The sequence below is a fragment of the Lithobates pipiens genome, unplaced genomic scaffold, assembly GCF_037356315.1.
Source record: "Lithobates pipiens isolate NorthernLeopardFrog02 unplaced genomic scaffold, aLitPip1_a1.2 Scaffold_37, whole genome shotgun sequence".
Lineage (NCBI taxonomy): Eukaryota > Metazoa > Chordata > Amphibia > Anura > Ranidae > Lithobates > Lithobates pipiens.
In genome coordinates, this window is record NW_027507825.1 from 4,435,221 (window position 1) to 4,454,678 (window position 19,458).

Sequence of the window (19,458 nt, forward strand, 5' to 3'; positions counted from 1 at the left end):
ACACCTACCCCATGCCACGTATAGATGAGTTGATTGACCGTCTGGGAACAGCCCGATATATGACAACTCTTGATCTCACCAAAGGGTATTGGCAAATTCCCCTGGCCGAGTCGGCCAAGGAGAAAACTGCGTTTGTAACCCCAGATGGGGCATTCCAATATAAGAGAATGCCGTTTGGGTTACAGAATGCACCGGCAACATTCCAGCGGAAAATGGATAAGATTCTGAGGCCCCATCATAAATATGCTGCAGCTTACCTGGATGATGTGATTATCCATAGCACAGACTGGGTCTCACATTTGCCAAAAGTACAAGCAGTCCTAGACTCTATCCGGGAAGCTGGGTTTACGGCCAATCCAAAGAAGTGTACCATTGGACAGGAGGAGGCCAAATATCTTGGGTACACTATTGGGAGGGGGGTGATAAAACCCCAAGTCAATAAAGTCGAGGCCATACAGAGTTGGCCACGTCCCAACAGCAAGAAACAGGTACGAGCCTTTCTGGGAATCGCTGGCTATTATCGACGATTCATTCCCCATTTTGCTTCTCAGGCTGTGCCCCTCACCAACCTGACAAAAGGGAAAGAGTCGGTTATGGTTAAATGGTCCCCAGAGGCTGAAGAAGCATTTCAGTCCTTAAAAACAGCCTTATGTAGCCAGCCAGTGTTGTACTCACCAGACTTCTCTAAGGACTTCGTGGTACAAACTGATGCATCAGACGTTGGGTTAGGAGCAGTGTTATCCCAGGTCTGGAACGGGGAAGAGCACCCAGTCATTTACCTCAGCAGGAAGTTGAAGTCCCATGAGGTAAATTACTCCACGATTGAGAAGGAATGTTTAGCAGTGAAGTGGGCTCTAGATTCCCTTCGGTACTATCTGCTAGGTAGGCACTTTGACCTGGTGACTGATCACGCTCCTTTAAAGTGGATGGCTCAGAACAAGGAGACCAATAGAAGGGTAAATAGGTGGTTCCTGGCCCTACAGGAATTTTACTTTACAGTTAAGCATCGCCCTGGTGTTAAAATGGGGAATGTGGATGCTTTGTCTCGGATACATGCGTGTCTGGCTGCTTGTGTTACAACCCCAAGGTTGAAACAAGAGGGGGGGGTATGTGGCAGCACGCAGGTAAAATCACCTGGTTGTATTCAGGATGGGAAATATGTGTGTCCTAGATTCAGGCTGTATGCAGACTTTTACAATTAGAGGGGAAGAGTTAATGAGCCCAGCTGTAGTAAGTGGGCTCATTAAGACCGCTACAAAAAACCCCAGCATGCATAGGGAGATGCTCCATCCTGGAACCAGTTTTGTGTGTATAGACTGGGGAGTCTGAGATCTGTTCTGTGCGGTGAGTTAACGCCTGTGTGGCAAACCCCTACAATAGAGACAGGGACTGGGGCAGCACAAGGCTGCACCCAGTTGTTAGACAGGGAGTCTACGTGTGTAGTTAGAGGTCAAGCTGACCAGGATTTATTTTCTTGTTTTATTTTGTTTGGCTGTTATATGTATCACTGCATGTAGCCTAAATAAACCAGATCTTTTGTTTTTTTGCACCTACACCGCTGTCTGCTGTGCCTGACTTTGTGTTGTGAACCCATCCAGGGGGTCACACACACCCGCTACCGAGCTAACCCCTCACAATAGAATTAATTTGACTCAAAGTTCTCTTTCACACAATATGGAAAAATGATATTCTGAATAAAGTATAATAAAGCCAATTAAAATTTAGATATTAAGGATATAACACCAGCTTCTCAAACTTTTTCCGTCTGGATTTCCGATGGAAAAAGTTAGATAGAGCCCACACACATCGGATTTTCCAACAACATAATTCGAATGGACCTTTTCCCTCGGAAAATACGACCGTGTGAACAGAGCAATAGAGTTATTACCAATAAACCGCTAAGGGACCACTTTCCAATTATTCCTTTATATCCTATGCAATAAAGGAGTCTACCGCCTACCCTCTTAAGCAGTGATCCTCAACTAGGGTTCCTTCAAAGGTTGCTAGGGGTACCTTTAGCATTGGGCAATTTCTGCCTCTCAAATAAGTTCCCATTGGTCTTTTTAGCTATCTGTAAGGTAATTCTTCCCAATGACCACAAGTGTGAGGACCATTCTTCCCACTGACCATCACAATAATGTATCACGAATTCCAGATTTTTAATTTTAGCAAGGGTTCCCCGAGACCGTAGAACTATTTCAAGGGTTCCTCTGTGTTGAAAAGGTTGAGAAAGGCTGCTCTAAAAAAAAAGAAAACTGATAAAGGGATCTTTGGACCCCCAAAACATTTTCTTTCATATCCTTTGCCTCAAAAAGGTCTGCTTCCCACCCTTGGGTGCACCTTGCACCTACCGATGATGTGGCCCTTTGGACCCCTTACAAATTTTCTTTCATATCATCAGCTTTGACGGGGTCTACTTCCCATCTTTGGTGACCTTTGGTCATATGAATTGGAAAATAGGGGAGTGCACCTTTTATCTATGATGTACAGCCCCCCAGATATAGGGGAGTCATCATTGCTGGGGCATTTGTTTGGGCTTAAAGTGGTTCTCAAGCTTGGACATCGTTTTTCTTAATGCATTCACTACATTAAGGTAAAAAAAAAAAAAATCTGAAGTGTTTGTATTCCTCCCACACCAAAATTCACCACAATTCCTGCCTGTTCACCAATATTTAATTCTGGCCTCAAGTTCCCCTTTAAAGTGATTGTAAAGTCTCATTTTTTTCCCTTTAAAAATAACAAACGTGATACTTACCGGCTCTGTTGCAATGGATTGGCACAGATGAGCCCAGATCCTCCTCTTCTCGGGTTCCTTGCCAGTGCTCCTGGCCCCTCCCTCCTGTCGAGTGCCACCCACAGCAAGCCGCTTGCTTTGGGGGCACCCGAGCCCAAGCAGCAGCTCCATGTGTATAAACAAAAAAGTCAGTGCTACTACCCATACCTCACATAGATAGCAGAGCTCCCAGGTGCTCGATCCACAGTCGTTGGCTGAGTAGGGAAATGAGGAAATGATGATCCGCACTCCGGTGATTGTTCTTAAAAAAAAATGTAGTATTTATTAAGAAACCACAGTGACCAAATGCAAATAAGAAAGGTTGACGCGTGTCAGCCTATAAGGCCTTAGTCATAACCCTTAAGGCCTTATGACTAAGGCCTAATAGGCCAAAACCCGTCAACCTTTCTTATTTACGTTTGGTCACTGTGGCTTGTCAATAAATACTAAACATTTTTAAGAGCAATCACTGTGCGGATCATCTTTTCTGCAGCTCCATGTGTCCAGTCAGACATGGAGCCACGGTTTGGCCCCCGCCCCTCTCTATTGGCTAACTGACTTTGATTGACAGCAGCGGGAGCCAATGGCGCCGCTGTGTGTCTCAGCCAATCAGGAGGAGATGTGTCTGTTGAGCTGCTGTCTCTTTCTTTTCTTAAAAGCTTCTTCCTTCCACCTTGCCCTTAAACACATCTCATAATCTTGTGTGGCGGGGGTTAAAAAAAATGGAGAGAGCTGTTGTACTATGACGTCCTCCCAGAACGACAATGCTCCTGCTCAGCCGTCATTTTACAATAGGCCAGGCAGGAAGAGGTTAACCGCTTGCCGACTGGCTCACACCCATATATACGCTGGCAGAAGGGCACGTTACAGGCATATTAACTTACCTGTAAGTTGCCCCTTAAGAAGCGGCTTGCGCCCGTCGCGAGCTCCGTGAGTGGGATGGCGGGTCTCGCCGACTCGATGTCAGCAGGGATACCCGCGATCGTCTCACGGAGAGGAAGAACAGGGAGATGCCGATGTACACAAGCATTTCCCCGTTCTGCCTAGTGACACTGATCTCTGCTCCTTGTGATCGGGAGCGGTGATCAGTGTCGTGTCACACGTAGCCCCTCCCCCCCACAGTTAGAATCACTCCCTAGGACACACTTAACCCCTGCAGCGCCCCCTAGCAGTTAACCCCTTCCCTGCCAGTCACATTTACACCGTAATCAATGCATTTTTAATCGCACTGATCGCTGTATAAATGTGAATGGTCCCAAAATAGCGCCAAAAGTGTCCGATGTGTCCGCCATAATGTCGCAGTCACGATAAAAATTGCTGATTGCCGCCATTACTAGTAAAAAAATAAATTATTAATAAAAATGCCAAAAAACTATCCCCTATTCTGTAGACGCTATAACTTTTGTGCAAATCAATCAATAAATGCTTATTGCATTTTTTTAACAAAAATATGTAGAAGAATACGTATCGGCCTAAACTGAGGAAAAAAAGTTTTTTTATACATTTTTTGTGGATATTTATTATAGCAAAAAGTAAAAAAAAGTGAGTTTTTTTCAAAATTGTCACAAAAAAATTGGCGCAAAAAATAAAAACTGCAGGGGCGATCAAATAGCACCAAAAGAAAGATCTATTTGTGGGGGAAAAAAAGGACGTTGATTTTGTTTGGGAGCCACGCCGCACGACCGCGCAATTGCCAGTTAAAACGACGCAGTGCCGAATTTGCAAGAAGTGCTCTGGTCTTTGGGCAGCCAAATGGTCCGGGGGCTGAAGCGGTTAATCTAACAGAACCGTACAGAGCAGAAGGGGGATCATTCACTCAGTTCTGTGTATTCACTTTCAGCTGTTGAGCTCTGTAAACATATATATTTTTTCCCCCAGTAAAGCAGTTCCGATTAGCTTAAAGGATATGCTCACTTTTTTTTTTTTAATAAATTCCAGCTCCCCTATGTACCAATATAGCATAAATGTAGTTCTTTTGCAAAAATATAACCGCTTTCCAATTATTCTATGCACACTTACCTCACCGTTTTCATGGATGTTTAAACACACTGCTCCATTACTTCTGCCTTACTTCCTGGACAGACTTTAGGTCATGACACAGGAAGGAGTTGACCAGCTGAGGGTGGCTGATGCAGGGCGTGTGCTAATGAGATCAGCTGGTCAGCTCCTTCCTGTGTCATGACCTAAAGTCTGTCCAGGAAGTAAGGCAGAACTAATAGGTAAGTTAAATAGGTTAAAAGAATATGTACAAAACATAAAAGGGATTCGATAAGTATAGTGTGTCAAGACACTTTGCGATTGTTCACAATAGGGATCCCTCTCAGCTAAAATTTTGGGGAATAAAACCCTATGTTAGACATTGGCGGGGCAGCCATAAAGTAAGAACTTTAAGCCAACTTGAATCCAAATGGATTTTTATTTTGGATACCTTTGCACCACAGGGCCTAAATATAGATTTCGATCTAAATTGTTTTATTAATGATTTTAATTTTTTTTTAAAAATATTTTTGCTTTATATATATCTTTTACCTTTTTATATATTCTATATAGATTTCGATCTAAATTGTTTTATTAATGATTTTAAATTTTTTTTTTTAATATTTTTGCTTTATATATATCTTTTACCTTTTTATATATTCTATATATATACTATTTCAGACTCTCTCCCCGAATTTATTCTGGCCAAGCATTTAGAAATGGCCGTAGATACATTTTATACATACTAGTGTAACGAGCAATTTGCTCCACACTTAATATTTTTTAAACTTTTTTTTTTTTCCCACATCTATTTTCATATATCTTCTAAATTATTTTAATTAATTTATCATTCAAATCACTACCTTCTGTCGCACATTTTTCTCAGGGCTCCCTGATATTTATTTGATTTATTTTTCAGTGGTGTATATCTAATTAGTTTAATTCTTCTTAAGGTTTTGAATTTTTTTAAATAAAGGATATTTTTAGGATATTTTCTAAATTATTTTAATTAATTTATCATTCAAATCACCACCTTCTGTCGCACATCTTTCTCAGGGCTCCCTGATATTTATTTGATTTATTTTTCAGTGGTGTATATCTAATTAGTTTAATTCTTCTTAAGGTTTTTAATTTTTTTAAATAAAGGATATTTTTAGGATATTTTCTAAATTATTTTAATTAATTTATCATTCAAATCACCACCTTCTGTCGCACATTTTTCTCAGGGCTCCCTGATATTTATTTGATTTATTTTTCAGTGATGTATATCTAATTAGTTTAATTCTTCTTAAGGTTTTTAATTTTTTTTAAATAAAGGATATTTTTAGGATATTTTCTAAATTATTTTAATTAATTTATCATTCAAATCACCACCTTCTGTCGCACATCTTTCTCAGGGCTCCCTAATATTTATTTGATTTATTTTTCAGTGGTGTATATCTAATTAGTTTAATTCTTCTTAAGGTTTTTAATTTTTTTTTTAAATAAAGGATATTTTTAGGCATTCATATGTACATAATAATGAAATTATGTACACTTCCGGTTTCACCAACCCTCTGACCGCTGTATAATTTATCTTCTTACGTAGTATTAATGCCCACTATACCATTACTGGCGCACAACATACAAAAAATTGGCCAGGGTTGAACTTCCTGGCCACTGGACTCCAATAAAATGGCGGCCATAGCAATTAATCTATTTGCTTGCATTCTATTATCGTTCCACTATATTATTATTGGCGCACAATACACGGAAAAAATGGCCGCGTTGAACTTCCGGCCACTGGACTCCAACAAAATGGCCGTTTATAAGGGACACTTCCTACTCTCTATCTATTCCCTGATGAAGTCACGTGACACTGACGAACACGCGTCGGAAAGAGAGAGAGAGGGAGAGAGAGACACCTGAAGTGACGTCCGAGCCTGCCGCTCGTCTTATGTATATACTGATGCCTGTTTTTAACCCTTTCATGACTAAGCCTATTTTTCGCATTTGGTGTTTACAAGTTAAAATCCATATTTTTTGCTAGAAAATTACTTGGAACCCCCAAACATTATATATTTTTTTTTAGCAGAGACTGTAGAGAATAAAACGGCGATTGTTGCAATATTTTATGTCACACGGTATTTGCGCAGCGGTGTTTTAAACGCAACTTTTTGGGAAAAGGGACACTTTCATGAATTAAAAAAAAAACAGTAAAATTAGCCCAATTTTTTTGCATAATGTGAAAGATAATGTCACGCCGAGTAAATAGATACCAAACATGTCACACTTTATAATTGCACGCACTTGCGGATTGACGACAAAGTACGGTACCTAAAAATCTCAATAGGTGACACTTTAAATTTTTTTTTACGGTTACCAGGTTAGCGTTACAGAGCTGGTCTAGTGCTAGAATTATTGCTCTCGCTCTGACGATCGCGGCGATACCTCACATGTGTGATTTGAACATCGTTTACATACGCGGGCGCGACTTCCGTATGTGTTTTCTTTGCTTCGCGAGCTTGCGGGGACGGCGGGCGCTTTAAAATAAAATTTTTATTTTATTTATTTGATTTATTTTAAAATGACTAAATTGTTTTTAGAAAAAAAATAAAAATGTGATCACTTTTATTGCTGTCACAAGGAATCTAAACATCCCTCGTGACAGTAATAGGTGGTGACAGGTCCTCTTTATGGAGGGATCGGAGGTCTAAAAGACCCCCCACCCCTCCTTTACACTTCAATGTATTCAGATCGCCGAAAACGGCGATTCTGAATACCGTATATATTTTTAAAACCGGCGCCATTGGCAGCCGAGTAAACGGGAAGTGACGCCATGACGTCACTTCCGTGTTTACGATGAGGAGACTGGAAGGATGCCGATTACGGCTTCATTCCAGTTCCTCCCCCAGCAGCCGGAGGCAGCGGAACTTGAATCGGTGCTCCCGATCGAGCGGGAGCACCGGTAACAGCGGCGGGAGGGGGGGGGGACGTCCCCTCCCGCTCCTCCGGCATAACAGCCGAGCGGCTTTTAGCCGCATCGGTTGTTATGGCTGGATAGCCAATCGCCTGCTGAAAAGAACGGTACCGGGATGATGCCTGCAGGTGCGGTAAGCGTGTATAGATTAACCACTTGCCGACAAGCCGCCGTCATTATACAGCGGCAGGTCGGCACGATCCCATGATCCGTCATAGCTGTACGTCGGCTCCTTTAAGCGGGGGATAGCAGGCGCACGCTCTCGCTGCACTGCGGGTGGTCCCGATGCCCGTGACCGGTGGTCGCGATGACCGCCGGGCACGAGAGGCAGAACAGGGATGTGCGTGAGAAGAGCAGAGAGAGACCGTGAGACTGAGTCCCCAATAGCTAGGCACAACGATCTCCCATCTCCTGTAGTCAGTCCCCTCCCCCCCCCTACAGTTAGAACACACCGAGGGAAACACAGTTAACCCCTTGATCGCCCCCCCTAGTGTTAACCCCTTCCCTGCCAGTGACATTTATGACAGTAATCAGTGCATTTTTATAACACCGATCGCCGTATAATTGTCAATCGTCCCAAAAATGCGTCAAAAGTGTTCGATGTGTCCCCCATAATGTTGCAGTCTTGATAAAAAAAAAATCGCAGATCGCCGACATTACTAGCAAAAAATAATAATAAAAATGCTATCAATCTATCCCCTATTTTGTAAACGCTATAAATTTTGTGCAACCCAATCAATAATCGCTTATTGAGATTTTTATTACCAATAATATGTAGAAGAATACGCATCGGCCTAAACTGAGGTAAAAAAAAATAGCTTTTTTCAAAAAAAAATTTTATTATAGCAAAAAGCACAAAATACTGTGTTTTTTTTTTTTTTTTTTTAAATTGTCGCTCTTTTTTTGTTTATAGAGCAAAGAATTAAAAAAAAAAACGCAGAGAACGCAGAGGTGATAAAATCATCATCAAAAGAAAGCTCTATTTGAGGGGAAAAAAAGCACGCACGACCGCGCAATTGTCAGTTAAAGCAACGCAGTACCGTATCGCAAAAAATAGCCTGGTCATTGAGCAGCCAAATCTTCCGGGTGTAAAGTAGTTAAATGGAAAGCTGCTTTATTTTTGCAAAATAATTACATTAAGGGCCAGTTCACACCATAGAAACGCAGTCCAGAATGCGTTCCAGATGCTTTTCTGCATGCGCGTTTTTGACACGTTTTTCGATGTGTTCCAGTGCGTTTTTGATGCATTTTTAGTCTGGTTCCCCCCCCCTTTTTTTAACCTTAAATAAGGACACATTTTACCTCCCTTTTTTTAACCTTATATAAGGATGCATTTTACCCCTCCCCCTTTTTTTAACCTTAAATAAGGACACATTTTACCCCCCCCCTTTTTTTAACCTTATATAAGGATGCATTTTACCCCTCCCCCTTTTTTTAACCTTAAATAAGGACACATTTTACCCCCCCCTTTTTTTAACTTTAAATAAGGACACATTTTACCCCCCCCCCCTTTTTTTTAACTTTAAATAAGGACACATTTTACCCCCCCCCCTTTTTTTAACTTTAAATAAGGACACATTTTGCCCCCCTTTTTTTAACCTTATATAAGGACACATTTTACCCCCCTTTTTTTTAACCTTATATAAGGATGCATTTTACCCCCCCCCCCTTTTTTTAAAACTTAAATAAGGACACATTTTACCCCCCCCCCCTTTTTTAACTTTAAATAAGGACACATTTTACCCCCCTTTTTTTTAACTTTAAATAAGGACACATTTTACCCCCCCCCCTTTTTTTTTACCTTATATAAGGATGCATTTTACCCCCCCTTTTTTAACCTTAAATAAGGATTCATTTTACCCCCCCCCCCTTTTTTTTACTTTAAATAAGGATATGTGTTCCAGTGTGTTTTTGGTGCGTTTAGGTGCGTTCCAATGCAATCCAGTGCATTTTCTATGCTTTTTACAGTGTTCTAGTCCAGTGCAGGAAAAATGCAGCACGTTCTACTTTTTTTATTTTTTTCTGGAACTGGAACTAACTGGTGTGAATTATACAATTAAAAAAAACCATATAACCTACTTTCCATGCATTTTTGATGCAGAAAAAAAAAAAAAAAGCACTGGGCTGCAGGTGGGGGGAACTGGCCCTGATACCCTATGTACATAGGGGAGCTGTAATTTAGAAGAAAAAAAAAAAAGTGAACAAAGGTGAAATTATCCTTTAATTAACATATGTTGTATTAAAAATCATCCTGCTGCTTCCTAGAAATCACAAAAAACATTTATGCAACATTTCATAACTACTTAAAAAAATGTAATCACTTTTTTATAATTTTTTTTTAAGATTTACATATTAATTCCTAAAAAAAAATAAAAAAAATGATATATATATTTATTTAAAAACACCATACATTCCCTATTACACTATTGGACACAGGCAAACTCGTGGGGGATAACCAAAGATGCAGAAAAGATAATTGGAGTACAGCTGTCTACAGCACCAGTCTTAAAGCGGGAGTCCGCCGGGAGTTCCGCCGTTTTTTTTTTTTTTTTTAAAGCCAGCAGCTACAAATACTGCAGCTGCTGACTTTTAAAATAAGGACACTTACCCGCCCAGCGCGCCCGCGATGTCGGCACCCGAAGCCGATCTCTCGATCGTCTCTCGGGTGCTGCCGCCGCCATCTTGGGTATGGGAATCAGGAAGTGGAGCCTTTTCGGCTTCATTTCCCGGTTCCCTACTGCGCATGCGCGAGTCGCGCTGCGCAATAAGGATGGTCCTCGCTGTCTCTGGGATCCGTGTGTTTCCCAGCAGGCAGCGGGGGACCTGCGGAAAGGGGTGTAGATTCTGCGGAAAGGGGCGTACCCAGGGCCGTTTTTAAGGCAGGGCAAAAGGGGCAGCTGCCCTGGGCCCTTTCATTGTTGTGGGACCCAAAGTAGCTGCCTCATACTTGCCAACTAGCCCAGTTTAAATTCCCTTGTCTCTTGCTGTGTCCTGATATCTCAGTGTGAAGTGCTGCTACTAATGCTGCCCAGCTCTGCCCTATTGTTGTGTATAGACGACTCACCTGCAGACCCTGCGTTTACATGTAAATAACCAGCATTCATATGTAAATAGCAGCAGCGTTCATATGTAAATAGCACCATAGATATGTAAATAAAGGTGGCATCCATATGTATAGCATGACCCCTGGAGTGAGGAGATGATGTGCTGTAACCTCTAGGAATGAATCAGTGAGCAGCATTACTGTACAGTAATCTCAACAAGCAGAAATCATGTGCTGTAACCTCTAGCAACTAATCAGTGAGCTGTAATGTGTGCTCTGTAACCTCTAGCAACCAGTCAGTGAGCGGTAATGATACACTGTAACCTCTGGCAACCAGTCAGTGAGCGGTAATGATACACTGTAACCTCTAGCAACCAGTCAGTGAGCGGTAATGATACCCTGTAACCTCTAGCAACCAATCGCAATTTCCGCCTGATCTGATTCAGTAAACTAATTTTGAGTCTAGCTGCTATTTATTGTGTGTCTCAAAGCAGGTGGAGAGCAAAACTTCATGGGGGGGGGGGAGCAAGAAAAGTTTTGCCCAGGGTCCAATCAATATTAAAGACGGCCCTGGGCGTACCTTCTGCAGAATCTACGCCCGGAAGTTGGTGCAGATACCTATACTGTACAGGTACCTGCACCCCCCTCCCCCCTGAAAGGTGCCAATTGTGGTGCCGGAGGGGGGGAGGGTTCCAATGAGCGGAAGGTCCACTTTAGGGTGGAGCTCTGCTTTAACCTCCCTGGCGGTATTATTCAGTCTGGATTTAGGTGCTGAAATCTGTACAATTAATTTGCATGGAAATTTGGCGTTTTATATTGTAGTCCTGTAATTCTTAGGAATAACTCTCTTAAATCTGTTCAAACCAGAGTCTAGCAGACATCCCGGTTATGATAAAGTTTATAATATAATAAAGAATGATAAAAAAGATTCAATAATGTAATCAAATCCTAAAACACAGAAAAAGGGACACTTTCTGGTTGCTGTGGACAATCTCCAAATTCCAGGCAGAAAAAAAACAGTATTTATAATATAAAAGTGCATGCAGGGCACTGCACAGACCACTAGGGACAAAGGGGGTGTGTATTTTTAATACAGTACTGTAATCTGTAAGACAGTACTGTGTGTGTTTTGTGTGTTTTTACTTTTTTGAATTTGGCGCCGTTCTCCGCTCCTGTGCACCGTAACGTCGCAGGGAACGGAACTCGGCGGCATTCGGCACTGTGTGAATACTGTATATATTTTGAAATCCGGCACCATCGGCAGCTGAGTCAACGGGAAGTGACGTCATGACGTCACTTCCGTGTTTACTATTAGGAGACTGGAATGATGCCGCTTACGGCTTCATTCCAGTCCCTCCCCAGCAGCTGGAGGCATCCAATCGTGAATCGGTGCTCCCGATTGAGCGGGAGCACCGGTAAGAGTGGCGGGAGGAGGCGGGAAGGGGGGGGCGTCCCCTCCCGCTCCTCCTTCATAACAGCCAAGCGACTTTTAGCCGCATCGGTTGTTATGGCTGGATAGCCGATCGCCCGCTGTGAAAAACGGTACCGGGATGATGCCTGCAGCTGCGGGCATCATCCCGGTATAACCCCCGGAAGCCGAGTACGCTGTGTTTTTCTGTCACTATGGGGTACGGTGTGAACACTAATGAGGGAAAAAAAATGAACTTAAATGATTTTAGCAAATGGCTGTAATATAACAAAGAGTGAAAAATGTAAGGGGGTCTGAATACTTTCCGTCCCCCACTGTACATATCAAATTAACCTCTTGAGATCTGCGCTATAGCCGAATGACGGCTACAGCGCGGGCCTCCTTTGCCGGGACTACGTCTATTGATGTCGTCCCGTGCACGAGCGGCCTGCGCGCGGCGCGCTCTGTGATCGGCGAGTCAATGAGACTCGCCTGATCACCGATCCGAGCAAGGGGTCGATCCTGATGACAGCTGATCATGTGACAAAACAGAGCCGGTAATCGGCTATTTTTCCTCCTTGCGCTGTCAGCGCGAGGAGAAAAAAAAAAGCCGATCACCGGCGGCCGTGATCGGGACATCAGTCCCGATCACGGCCAGTGTATCAGTGCCCACCTGCCCCCTGCCAGTAACCCCCAGAGAATTAAAAAAGTGCCACCCAGCAGTGCCAGCCATCAGTGCCCATAATGCCACCCAGCAGTGCCCACAGTGCTATACATCAGTGCCCACAGTGCCATACATCAGTACCCACAGTGCCACCTATCAGTGCCCACAGTGCCACCTATCAGTGCCCACAATCTGCCTCAACAACATTGCTGCACCTCAGTGCCACATATCCGTGCCCATCAGTGTCATCTACCAGTGCCCATCAGTGCCCAGCAGTGCCACTTATCAGAGCCACCTATCAGTGCCACCTATCAGTGCCCATCAGTCCCATCTATCAGTGGTACCTATCAGTGCCCCTTAGTGCCACCCATCCATGCCACCCATCCGTGCCACCTATCAGTGCCCATCAGTACTGCCTTATCTGTGCCTATCGGTGCCACCTTATCTGTGCCTATTAGTGTCGCCTTAACTGTGCCTATCAGTGCCCACCAGTGCCACCTATCAGTGCCCACCAGTGCCGCCCATCAGTGCCCACCAGAGCCGCCTCATCAGCGCATTTCAATGAAGGAGAAAAATGACCTGTTTGCAAAATTTTATAACAAACTATTAACCAGTTGCCGACCGCCGCACGCCGATGTACGTCGGCAGAATGGCACGGGCAGGCATAAGGGCTTACATGTACGTCCCTTGCCTCCCGCGGGTCGGGGGCCCGATCGGGCCCCCGCCCGGTGCCTGCGGCGGTCGGTTTTCGTCCGGGAGCGATCCGGGATGAGGGGGCGGCCATTCATTCATGGCCACCCCCTCGCGATCGCTCCCGACGAATAGAAATCCCCCGTGACATCACTTCCTCTCCTGTAATGTAAACACAGGAGAGGAAGTGATGTATTCTCTCCTCCGTGTCGGTATTTTTCGTTCCGACACGGAGGAGAGCGGATCGGTGAGTTGCACCAACACTCTACACACACAGTAGAACATGCCAGGCACACTCACACCCCCCTTTACCCCCCGATCACCCCCCCAATTACCCCTGCCCCCCAGTCACAGTGACACCAATGTCATTTTTTTTTTTTTTTGCATTGGTGTTTTTGTGACTGTAATAACTGTTAGGGCAGTTAGGGTTAGCCCCCTTTAGTTCTAATGTACCCCCCTAACCCCCCAAATAAAGGTTTAACCCCGTGATCACCCCCCGTCGCCAGTGTCACTAAGGCTGGGTTCACATTGCAGCGGTTTATGAGAACGAATGTGATTCGCACCGCACTGCAGTGCAAATCACATCCGATCTCTGTGCGATTCAAGTTCAGCCATTCGCCGCACCCGCCGCACCCGCCACACCCGCCGCACCCGCCGCAAATTCGCACGGGACCCTTTTTTTGGCCCGCAGCAGAATCGGATCGCATGGGTGTTCACACCATGCGATCCGAGTTTGCAGATCGCACTGCGATATGCGAACTGATCTGGGGGTGTCAGTAACATTTCACTGACACTCCCAGCAGTTCGCATAGGGCAGTGTGAACTGCCGCCGGGAGGCATGCGATGCGGAACCCGCCGCGGATTCGCGGCGTTTCCGCATCGCTCCAGTGTGAACCCAGCCTAATAAGCGATCGTTTTTCTGATCGCTGTATTAGTGTCACAGGTGACGCTAGTTAGGCAGGTAGGTATTTAGGTTCGCTGCAGCTTTTTATAGCGCCAGGGACCCCCATATACTACCGCATAAAGCCCCCTGATTGCCCCCTAGTTAACCCTTTCACCAGTGATCACCATATAACTGTTACAGGTGACGCTGGTTGGTTAGTTATTTTTTTATAGTTTCAGGGCACCCGCCATTTATTACCTAGTCTCACTAGTGTACCCCTAAATTTAGGGGTGTCTACTTTCCAAAATGGGGTCATTTGGGGGGGGGTTTGTGCCATCTTGGCATTTTATGGCCTTCAAAACTGTAAGGCCGCGTACACACGGGCGGACTGTTCGCCCAACCTTGTTTCATCAAACAGTCCGCTCAAAATTTGCATGAGCGGACTTGCCCACACACGAGCAGACTGTTTGACGAACAAGGTTGGGCAAACAGTTCGCTCAACTTTTGAAATGAACGGACTCGCCCACGTAAGGCGGAGGCAAATCCGCCCATTTCGAGCGCGTGTACAGGTAGGCGGGGCCCGCGAAGGAGACGTCGCGGGCTCCGCCGCCTGGAATGGGCTTAAAGGGGAACCCCAACGCCGAAAAAAATCGGCGTGGGGGTTCCCCCCAAGTCCACACCAGACCCTTGTCCGAGCACGCTACCCGGCCGGCCAGGAAAGGGGGGCGAGCGAGCGCGCCCCCCCTCCTGAGCCGTACCAGGCCGCGTGCCCTCAACATGGGGGGTGCCTTGGGGAAGGGGGGGCCGCGCGGCCCCCCCACCCCAAAGCACCTTGTCCCCATGTTGATGAGGACAAGGGCCTCTTCCCGACAACCCTGGCCGTTGGTTGTCGGGGTCTGCGGGCGGGGGGCTTATCGGAATCCGGGAGCCCCCTTTAAGAAGGGGGCCCCCGGATACCGGCCCCCCACCCTATGTGAATGAGTATGGGGTACAATGTACCCCTACCCATTCACATGTGAACTAAAGTACAATAAAAAACACAACACAGAGAAAAAATATTTTATTGCACAGCTCCGGGGGTCTTCGGGGGTCTTCTCGCCGGACTCCTCCGCTATGTGTGTGTAGCTCTTTTGCTAGCGGAGGAGTCCGGCTTTCTTCCTCCCCGCCGCCGGCCTCTTCTCCCGACTTCGGGGGTCTTGTCCCCCTCTTCGGTTCTTCTGCCGGGCCACCGCGCCTGGTCCGGTGGCCCGGTCTTCTGTCGCCGTCTTCCGTTCTTCTGTCGCCGCCTTCGGTTCTTCTGCCGGGCCACCGCGCCTTCTTGTAGCTCTTTTACAGGCGGTGGCCCGGTCTTCTGTCGCCGCTGTCGTCGCCGCCGCCGCCGCCGCCTTCCGTTCTTGTACTTCTTCTTGTTCTTCTTCTTCTTCTCCTGGAGATGTTGACTCGACGATCTCTCCGGCCGGAATGCCAGGGACACGCTCCGCTGCCACTTATATAGTGACAATGGGGCGGTGTCACATGGTATATGTCACATGGGTTGGTCACATGGGTTGATGTCACATGGGGACTATGACATCGTAAGGGGGCGGGGTCACCATGTGACCAACCCATGTGACATATACCATGTGACACCGCCCCATTGTCACTATATAAGTGACCGCACAGCGCGGCTCTGGCATTCCGGCCGGAGAGATCGTCGAGTCAACATCTCCAGGAGAAGAAGAAGAAGAACAAGAAGAAGAACAAGAACGGAAGGCGGCGGCGGCGGCGACGACAGCGGCGACAGAAGACCGGGCCACCGCCTGTAAAAGAGCTACAAGAAGGCGCGGTGGCCCGGCAGAAGAACCGAAGGCGGCGACAGAAGAACGGAAGACGGCGACAGAAGACCGGGCCACCGGACCAGGCGCGGTGGCCCGGCAGAAGAACCGAAGAGGGGGACAAGACCCCCGAAGTCGGGAGAAGAGGCCGGCGGCGGGGAGGAAGAAAGCCGGACTCCTCCGCTAGCAAAAGAGCTACACACACATAGCGGAGGAGTCCGGCGAGAAGACCCCCGAAGACCCCCGGAGCTGTGCAATAAAATATTTTTTCTCTGTGTTGTGTTTTTTATTGTACTTTAGTTCACAGGTGAATGGGTAGGGGTACATTGTACCCCATACTCATTCACATAGGGTGGGGGGCCGGTATCCGGGGGCCCCCTTCTTAAAGGGGGCTCCCGGATTCCGATAAGCCCCCCGCCCGCAGACCCCGACAACCAACGGCCAGGGTTGTCGGGAAGAGGCCCTTGTCCTCATCAACATGGGGACAAGGTGCTTTGGGGTGGGGGGGCCGCGCGGCCCCCCCTTCCCCAAGGCACCCCCCATGTTGAGGGCACGCGGCCTGGTACGGCTCAGGAGGGGGGGCGCGCTCGCTCGCCCCCCTTTCCTGGCCGGCCGGGTAGCGTGCTCGGACAAGGGTCTGGTGTGGACTTGGGGGGAACCCCCACGCCGATTTTTTTCGGCGTTGGGGTTCCCCTTTAAGCCCATTCCAGGCGGCGGAGCCCGCGACGTCTCCTTCGCGGGCCCCGCCTACCTGTACACGCGCTCGAAATGGGCGGACTTTCCGAGCGGGAACAGTCCGCTCATTTCGAAAGTACAGCGGACAAGCCCACACACGGGCGGACTGTTCGCTCAAACACAGTTTCAGCGGACAGTTTTTCGGAATTTCCGAAAGACTTTGTCCGTCCAACTGTCCGCTGAAACTGTCCGCTGAAAGCCCACACACGAGCGGACTGTCCGCCCAAACACTGTTCAGCGGACAAGGTTGGGCGAACAGTCCGCCCGTGTGTACGCGGCCTAACGCCCTTAGAAAGCCTGAAGGCGGTGCTTGGTTTTCGGGGCCCCGTACGCAGCTAGGCTCCCAAAAAGTCCCACATATGTGGTATCCCCGTACTCAGGAGAAGCAGCAGAATTTATTTTGGGGTGTCATTTCACATATGCCCATGGCATGCATGAGCAATATATCATTTAGTGACAACTTTGTGAAAAAAAAAAAAAAAGTTTGTAATTTTCCCGCAACTTGTGGCAAAATATAAAATATTCCATGAACTCAACATGCCTCTCAGCAAATAGCTTGGGGTGTCTACTTTCTAAAATGGGGTCATTTGTGGGGTTTTGTGCCATCTTGGCATTTTATGGCCTTCAAAACTGTAATAGGTAGTGAGAAGTGAACTCAAAAATGTACGCCCTTAGAAAGCCTGAAGGCGGTGCTTGGATTTCGGGGCCCCGTACGCGGCTAGGCTCCCAAAAAGTCCCACATATGTGGTATCCCCGTACTCAGGAGAAGCAGCAGAAGTTATTTTGGGGTGTCATTTCACATACGCCATAGCATGTGTGAGCAATATATCATTTAGTGACAACTTTGTGTAAAAAAAAAAAAAAAATTTTTTTTTTGTCATTATTCAATCGCTTGAGGGCAAAAAAATAAAATATTCAATGGGCTCAAGATGCCTCTTATCAATTTCCTTAGGGGGTCTACTTTCCAAAATGGGGTCATTTGGGGGGGTTTTGTACTGCCCTGCCATTTTAGCACCTCAAGAAATGAGATAGGCAGTCGTAAACTAAAAGCTGCGTAAATTCCAGAAAACGTACCTTAGTTTGTAGATGTGACAACTTTTGCGCAAACCAATAAATATACAATTATTGACTTTTTTTTTACCAAAGACATGTGGCTGAATACATTTTGGCCTAAATGTATGACTAAAATTGAGTTTATTGGATTTTTCTAATAACAAAAAGTAGAAAATATCATTTTTTTTCAAAATTTGCGGTCTTTTTACGTTTATATCGCAAAAAATAAAAATCGCAGAGGCAATCAAATACCATCAAAAGAAAGCTCTATTTGTGGGAAGAAAAGGACGCAAATTTTGTTTGGGTACAACATTGCATGACCGCGCAATTACCAGTTAAAGCAGCGCAGTGCCAAATTGTAAAAAGACCTCTGGTCATTTACCAGCAAAATGGTCCGGTCTGAAAGTGGTTAAACATGATTTTTTTTTTTTTTTTTTTGCATCTTTTTTTGTTTGTTTAGCAAAAAAATAAAACTCCCAGCTGTAATTAAATACCACCAAAAGAAAGCTCTATTTGTGGGGAAAAAAATTTAATTTGGGTACGGTGTTGTATGCCCGCGCAATTGTCATTCAAATTGCATCAGCGCTGAAAATTGGTCTGGGCAGGAGGGGGGTTTAAGTGCCCAGTAAGCAAGTGGTTAAATAGAACAGAATAACTGGAGATTGGATAGACCGGTAGATGATAATAAAATCTATCAAAATAAAATAGAATCAAATAAAGTATCACCTACCGTTATAGTAAGTGCTCTGACTTGTCCTCTGCAAATCACAAATTTCTGGGAGTCAGACACTTATATTGGCCATTAAAAAAAAAAAAAAAAAAGTTTGCTCATCAGATCCACTGTGAGGTCATAATGACCCGACCCGACAAACACGACTGAAACTCCGGACAGTGACAAACATTGCGAAAAAAAATAAAAATAAATTTGTGTTTAACCGTGAAGGTGTTGGACCGCTGTAAAGAGAACCCGTCATGAGGCAGATACAAAAGGTTTTCTCCTTTCCAAATAGGAATTTTATTTCATTGCAATAGATATTTATTGAAACGTAAGTCTATCTCGGGACCCGATTTTGAAACTTACAAAGTAGAAAGCAAAAAGATAAATCGGCACATTCAATTCCACATACTAAAAGCTATACTGTAGATGTACAAATAATACATAAGTACAAAAGTACACTCTGCTTGGGGCTATTAGCCATATACAGTATCTCACAAAAGTAAGTACACCCCCCCCCCCCCCCCCCCACAGTCACATGTCTGTAACTCTTTTCTTCTCTCTTTTCATGTGACAACAGTGAAGAAATGACACTTGTCTACAATGTAAAGTAGTGAGTGTACAGCTTGTATAACAGTGTAAATTTCCTGTCCCCTCAAAATAACTCAACACACAGCCATTAATGTCTAAACCTCTGGCAACAAAAATGAGTACACCCCTAAGTGACAATTTCCAAATTGGGCC

General features: G+C 45.5%; 1 protein-coding gene across 1 annotated transcript in view; it reads right to left on the reverse strand.

Annotated features, from left to right (window-relative positions):
- The window catches only part of LOC143956492 (corticosteroid-binding globulin-like), a 46,443-nt gene extending 27,658 nt beyond the window's left edge, over positions 1-18,785 (reverse strand). Inside the window, exon 1 of the mRNA XM_077466674.1 lies at positions 18,730-18,785. The gene's annotated coding sequence lies outside the window, so the exon portion shown is untranslated. The remainder of the gene's footprint in view (positions 1-18,729) is intronic.
- Positions 18,786-19,458: the final 673 nt, after the last annotated feature.